Raw genomic sequence first — 7,500 nt, 5'->3', positions numbered from 1 at the left:
AGAGAGCAACACTGTATGAGGAAACCTACAAAAGAACCATTATGAAACAATCAAAGGGTAATACTGGTAGAAATTATAGTTGTAGATGTAGAAGAATCCAGAGAATGAGATAAGGGAACGGTAAGGTGGTGAAGTATCGGGAAGAGTGTTAGGTGGGGAGGGATCCAGAGAAAGGACATTGGTGTGACATAAGGAAGTGGTAAGGATAATGGGGAAAGAAGAGGGAATGATGATGCACATGGGGGAGGAGAGAATGGGGTGTTTTTTGGGGAGAGTGGAAGGAAGAGGGGTAGGGGGAACTTGAGGAGGAAGAGGATGGATATCAGCAAATACTTTGAATGTAGAGCAAATAGGAATAGAGGGATTGGAGGGTGGATGAGGGAGTGGAGCATTCACTTGGGTCATGTTTAGGAACTTTTGGATGTCTTCAAGAGTTTCTGAAAGGGAGTTGAGTGGGGAGGATTGAAAAACAAAGGAAAGGTGGGTGTAGAAGATGGGGTGGAATGTTTAGACAGTCTGATGCGACAGGTAGAGTGAGGAGAAGGAGGAGGGGTAGGCACTGGGGAAGTGGTAGAGATTGGAGTATCTGGATTTAGACTGGAAACGGAATTTAACTGGGGGAGAGCGACTGTAGAGATAGGTTGGTTCGGGGTAGAGGGAAGATATACTGTGGAAGATGTGGAGACTATCTTTAGAAGATGGGAGGGGAGTGGATCTAAGTAATGTTTTGGAATAAGTAGAAAGAGAAAAACCTCATCAGTGTGCTTCTTGTCAGAGAATCTGAGAACTGCTATATCAGATTCGTGCTTTTAGTCAGGGCAGCTCCTATAAAACATATTATGGGAGCCACCACAATTGGTACATACATAACTGAGCAGTGCAATTTGAATGGGCATGACCAGGTTGGGCACACTGAGGACAGCAGGCTGTGGAGCAACAGTGTTTGGCTGAGTGGCTAAAACACCAACATTTCTGACATTGTCAGAGAAAGGGTCAATATGGTCGGACAAGGCAGGACAGGCTTCATGGGGGAGGTCATGTCTAAAGAAGCTAATCTTGGAAATATTGGTGTAGGACTTTCATTGGCCTCTTGGAGAAATACTGTAGCACTGAGCTGCTACTGCATCACAGTCAACGAAACATGCAAGCAAGTAATTTTTAAAATCTGACCAGTCCTTGTCATAGACAAGAGAATCAGTCAGGGAGAGTTAACAATTCCGGTACAAGTATTAAGGGAGGAGTGAGGTTGGGCAGGAATAGGTTTGCCACTAAGGTCAGTCAGGGTAGAACCTGGGACTCATGTAACTGTGACAAGGCATGAACAAACGGAACAACTACGAAAGGAAACTTTGCCTACTTGTCTATGGAGACATTGTTGGTAGAGAAGGGTATTGTCAGAGTACGGGGCTGTAGGGGGAATCACAAAGAATTGATCCCACTTGGGGCTAAAAAGGGTACTAAAAGGTTTGCATAAGTGGAAGCAGTAGAAGGACAAACACAGGAGGAAAATGGGGTGGTATGGAGAGAGGTAGTACTGCTGGGAGGACAATAAAGGTGAAGAGTAGTAATAAGGGGGTTGGGGGTAGACAATGAAGAAAACTGTGCAATAATAGATGGAGTGGAGGATGGTGGGAGATAGAAAAGGGTCTATTCTGAAAATTGAGTAATGACCTGGGTGGATGATTCAGAATGGATAGAGTTGACAGCAAACATTGAGAAAGCCTTGGTCAAAGGAGAGGCAGGGGTCAGAAAACCAATGAAATTAAATTAGGTGATAAAGGGGCAAGCCTTAATGCCCCTAATAGGGGCCAATAACGAAGATGTTTACCCTAATAAGGGTAAACATCTTCGTTATTGGCCATGGTGAGCCTGAAATAAATGGGGAGAAGAAACAGTCTACCCCTCAGGGTACCCATGAGGGGTAAGGGCTAGGCAATTAACCAAGGGCATACTATGCCCATCCATGGCTCCCAGAAGCATTCATGACTGACACAAAACCAGTCTTTCATCCTTTCAGAACAGCTCTCACAGTGGACAGAAGAGAAGGAAAAGGAAAGGGGGAGAAAAAAATACAACACAAAATTAGTTATGGTGATGGCTGAGATAGGGATGATCCCCTACATTGGGCCCCAGTCTCTACCTCCTAAGCCCCCCCCCTCCCCCCAAAAAAAATCCACTAGCAAAGGATTAGGGGGGTAGTTGAAGGCCAATGCTGCTTAACCCTTTGCCGACGGGTGGCATGTACGCACATGCCATGGCATGGTGAGACTATCTGCTGGGGCATGTACATACATGCCATGGTGTATGTATGGACATGCCATGAGTTTTTTTTTTTTTTTACAATCACGGCAAAATATTATTTTTCTGCCACTGAAAGTGTGATTAAGTCATTTTTAACACTTTCTCATTTTCACTATGAAAAAAAAAAAAAAAAAAAATCCAACGATTTCAACTCCATGATGCCACACCCTGCTTATTTTATTTAGACTATAGAGCAAATAATGATCAACTATGGAGTCTATATAACAACAAAAATATCCTTCAGTCTTGATTTATCAGGAAATATGGCAAGTAGAGACTTTAGAAAATAATGAAAACTGAAAATACAACATATGCTCATAGTATTACGAAGAAACAGCATGGGATGCTGGTATTTGGCATGAGTGGTCGCGCATGCTTGAGTGACGATATAAGCCCCCGGCAGCGAGGCCCGGGCCACTATGAATACTACCCTTCGGAAAAGGGTTAACCCATTTCAGATGCAGACTGGTTCCAGAGATTTAGGTCTAATTGGAAATGACACCTAACACCAATTACAAAATAACTGTTATCATAAATGTGTAGTAATACCTGAACTACTTGACAGATTGCAGTAATGAGTTACACAGTCATAACTGTTTTGATCCTCGATTGAGAAAGATGGGACTTAGACAAAGATAGGTCAATCATGTACCTCATTTATTTTGTGCACCTTTTGCCATGGATGAAAACTGTCTCAGGTTTTCATGAAGGTAACCACTGCACTTATTTTTATTGAAATCCTAATCATTATACACAGAAAATTTGGTTAATTTCTGACTGTGACAATCGGGTCATCCCCGACAATATTTATATCATCAAATTTGTTCTCATGTAATGAGAATGAGTGTGATGATAATGTCACATTCTCCAGCCAACAATCTTGATGTGATTTGATAAGTCCCGAAAGCAGGGGAGGGCATGAACAAGATCAGGGAAATTATGGGTTAAAACAGGCGAAAATAACAAAAACAGAAATGTGTAAAACAAGAACAAAAAACACTTCAAATTGGATATTGAAACTACTACCCTCACCATCATCTTCAAAAGTCTACAAAATGATGTGACAACTTTCAAAAAACTCTACAGGAATCAAACCCATTGTTCAATAGAAAATCTACGGGAATCATACATAGTATCCTAACCAATAAACAAACCTAACTGGGTAATTGTTACCGAGAGTGACGCACCCTCCCAGAGACTAAGTTTCAAAATCAGATTTTTTATATATTTCCTCTACCCAACGATCTTGGGGGATGCGTGGGGAAACCGGGGGTTGAAGGGGGGTGGGGGGGTAATGGATAGCACTGGATGTCAATAGGAAGCTGCAGATATCAAAGAAGTGATTTATGAAACTTTAAAAATTCGATTTTTTCAAAAACGTTGTCCGACAAACGAGCACAAAAAATGATTAAAATCGGCTATTGAAACTCTATGGATGTCCCCACCATCTATGAAAGTCTATGGACCGATGCGCCAATTTTTAAAAAACTCTACAAGAATAAAACCCGCCGTTCGGCAAAAATCTACGGGGTTTCACATAATCCACATCCCCTGTGGTGATCATAAAATGCGTCCTAACCAATAAACCAACCTAACCCTAACCCTGTGGGATTTATACACTACGATCTATATATTCCCTAGCCAGGGGGCTCTGCCCCCTGACCCCCTGTGGTTATATATACGCCTAGCCAGGGGGCTATGCCCCCTGGACCCCCGTGGTATTGTATATGCCTAGGGTAAACCAGGGTACCCCCAGGGAAAACCACATATCCTTATATCACGAAACACCAAACATTCCTTTGCTTCCGTCTATAGTCAAAATTGCTTGGTTTCTAATCACTTTTTTCACCATTTGGGGCACTTGATGGGTTCAAATATCAATGCTGTGATAGAGACTAATGTCTATTTGTCCTGTAGATCCTCAATATGGCTTTTGAAATGAGCCGGTATAGCACTCAAAATAAAACATTACTCACCGGCGTTTCTTGACATAATGGTGTTTCTGGCTGTCAAATCTCCCAGTGGCAAAACACACAGGCGCACATAGATATTGTATAAAATAGTGTAAATAATTACCAAAACATGTAAAAGATGTATAATAAAAGTAAAAGAAGCCATTAAATATGTCAAATTGGAAAATCGGGCACTGGTAATTACAAAATAATCGTTCTCACAAGCACGTAGTAATGCATGGACTACTTGCTATATCGCAGTAATGAGTTATGCATCACATTTGTTTTGGTCCTTGCATCACTCAGTAACTTTAACCCCTAACTGTGGGATTTATACACTACTTTCTATATATTCCCAAGCCAGGGGGCAGATCCCCCTGCCCCCTGGACCCCTGTGGTAATATATACACCTAGCTAGGCGGTTATGCCCCCTGGACCCTCACAGTAACATATAAGCCTAGTCAAGAAGTGGCATTTGGGGCACTAGGTGAGCAAAAATGTCAGGCTGTGATAGATACTAAAGTCTATCTATCTAGCTTTAAAAATGGCCTGGAATCAACACAACACACTTAAAATGAAACATTTCTCACCAGCATTTCTCAGTGAATGGTATTGCATGGCCTCTTAAATCTCCCTGTGGCAAAACACACATGGGCAGAAGGTTCTTGTATAGAATAGCATATAAAATTACCAAAATTCCTAAAAGAAATATAATAAAACAATGCACTACATACATAAATTCAGGAAAACAGATGCTGATATTTACAAAATAATCGTTCTCACAACCACATATGTAGCAATACATGGACTATTTGAAAGATCGCAGTAATGAGTTAGGTTAGGAGGACTTAAAAAATGAAGGGTCAATCATCTCTCTTCTCTGTCCTGTATCTCCCTTATTTTTTATTTCTGCACCTTTTGATGAACAGCTTTTGATGAAAAGTCTCTTAATTTTTGTAAAGATAACAACTCCATACACTTTTTTTGGTTAATTTTCTGAAAATGACAACCAGGTCTTCCCTGGCAATATTTATATCATCAGATTTGTTTTCGTGAGATGAGAACTAATCTGATGATCATTTCCGTTGCATTCTCCAGCCGACAATCTTGATGTGATTTGATAAGCCCCAATAGTATATCAGGAAAATTGTGGGGTAAAACAGGCTGAAATAAGAAGAGAACAGAAATGTGTAAAATGAGCACAAAAAATGCTTAAAATCTGACAACGAAACTCTAAGGACATCGCCACCATCTTTCAAAGTCTATGCACCGACGCGCAACTTTCGAAAAACTCTACAGGAACCAAACCCATCGTTTGGTAAAAATCTACAGGATTTTGCATAATCCAGATCCCCCATGGTAATCATACATTGCGTCCTAACCAATAAACCAACCTAGCCTTAATCCTGTGGGATTTATACACTACGATCTATATATTCCCTAGCCAGGTGGCTATGCCCCCTGGACCCCCGCGGTATTATATTCGCCCAGGCAGGGGGCTATGCCCCCTGGACCTCCAGGGTAATATATGCATCTTTATATTGCTAAACACCGAACGTTTCTTTGCTTCCGTCTATGGTCACAAATGCTTGGTTTCTAATCACTTTTTTCGGCATTTGCAGCACTGGATGGGTTCAAATATCAGGCTGTGATAGTAACTAATGTCTATTTGTCCAGTATATCCACAAAAGGGCTTTAAAAATGACCCGGAATCGATGCAGCACTGGAAATGAAACATTTTTCACCGGCGTTTCTCAACGTAATGGCACTGCTGGCCTGTCAAACCTCCCGGTGGCAAAACGCACATGCGCACAAGGTTATTGTACATAATAGCATAAATACTTACTAAAGCACGTAAATGAAGAACAATAAAAGGAAAAGAATGCATTACATACATGAATTTGAGAAAATGGACACTGATAATTACAAAATATTCATTCAGGACTCTTGGTAATGAGTTCCTTGTCACATTTGCTTTGATTGTCTCGAAGTAAACATGGAAGGGACTTAGAAAATGAAGGGGCGATCTTCACTCTTGTCTGTCCTATATCTCCCTTATTTTGAATTTGCACACGTTTTGCCATTGATGAAAAGTGTCTTAGTTTTCGTCAATGAAAAGTGTCTTAGTTTTCGTCAAGGTAACCCCTCCATACACTTATTTTACTGTGCTCTTGGTTGACATGCATGGAGAATTTTCCCTTTTTTTTTTACTGTACTCCTGGTTGACATGCATGGAAAAATTTTCCATTTTTTTTACTGTAATCCTGGTTGTCATGAACAAAAAGTTTCTGAAAATGGTAATTGTTACCGAGAGCGATGCACCCTCCCAGAGACTAGTTCCAAAATCAGATTTTTTATATCTTCCCTCTCCCCAACAGGGGATGCGTGGGTAACCGGGGGTTAAATCAAAGAAAGTGATTTATGAAACGTTAAAGTCGATTTTCGAAAACCCAAGCCAAACATTGTCCGACGAACGAAGTAGACAAGCACAAAAAAAAATATCAAAATTGGCTATTGAAACTCTATAGATGTCCCCAGCATCTTTAAAAGTCTACTGTCCGAAGCGCCAACTTTCGAAGAAAAAAAAAAACTCTACAGGAATAAAACCTGCCGTTCTACAAAAATCTACGGGGTTTCACTTAATCCTCATCCCCTGTGGTAATCATACAATGTGTCCTAACCAATAAACCAATCTAACCTTAAGCCTGTGGGATTTATACACTACAATCTATATATTCCCTGGACCCCCTGTGGTAATATATAAGCCTAGTCAGGGGGTTATGGCCCCTGTTCCCCCAGGGTAAACCACATACCTTTATATCATGAAACACCGAAAGTTCCTTCGCTTCTGTCTATGGTCACAATTTCTTGGTTTCTAATGCCTTTCTTCACCATTTGGGGTGCTTGATAGGTTCAAATATCAGGCTGTGATACAGACTACTATTTATTTGTCCTGTAGATCCTCAATATGGCTTTCAAAATGACCCGGAATCAAAGCAGAACTCAAAATAAAACTTTACTCACCAGCGTTTCTCGATGTAATGGTGTTGAATGGCCTGTCAAATCTCCCGGTGGCAAAACGCGCAGACGCACAAGGATAATGTATAAAATAGTGTAAGTAATTACCAAAACATATTAAAGAAGTATAATAAAAGTAAAAGAATCCATTATATATATGAATTTGGAAAAACGGGCACTAGTAATTACAATACAATCGTTCTTACAAGCGCGTAGCAATACAAGGATT

At 40.7% G+C, this 7,500-nt stretch overlaps 1 protein-coding gene across 1 annotated transcript in view; it reads right to left on the bottom strand.

Annotated features, from left to right (window-relative positions):
* LOC119578169 (bystin-like) overlaps positions 1–7,500 on the bottom strand; it is a gene marked incomplete at its 3' end in the record, with an annotated part of 16,869 nt that overhangs the window by 7,161 nt on the left and 2,208 nt on the right.

Source organism: Penaeus monodon, chromosome 10 (genome assembly GCF_015228065.2).
Source record: "Penaeus monodon isolate SGIC_2016 chromosome 10, NSTDA_Pmon_1, whole genome shotgun sequence".
NCBI classification, from domain to species: Eukaryota; Metazoa; Arthropoda; class Malacostraca; order Decapoda; family Penaeidae; genus Penaeus; species Penaeus monodon.
The sequence above is the reverse complement of the archived record's forward strand: the minus strand, read 5'-3'. Positions and strand labels throughout refer to the sequence as shown.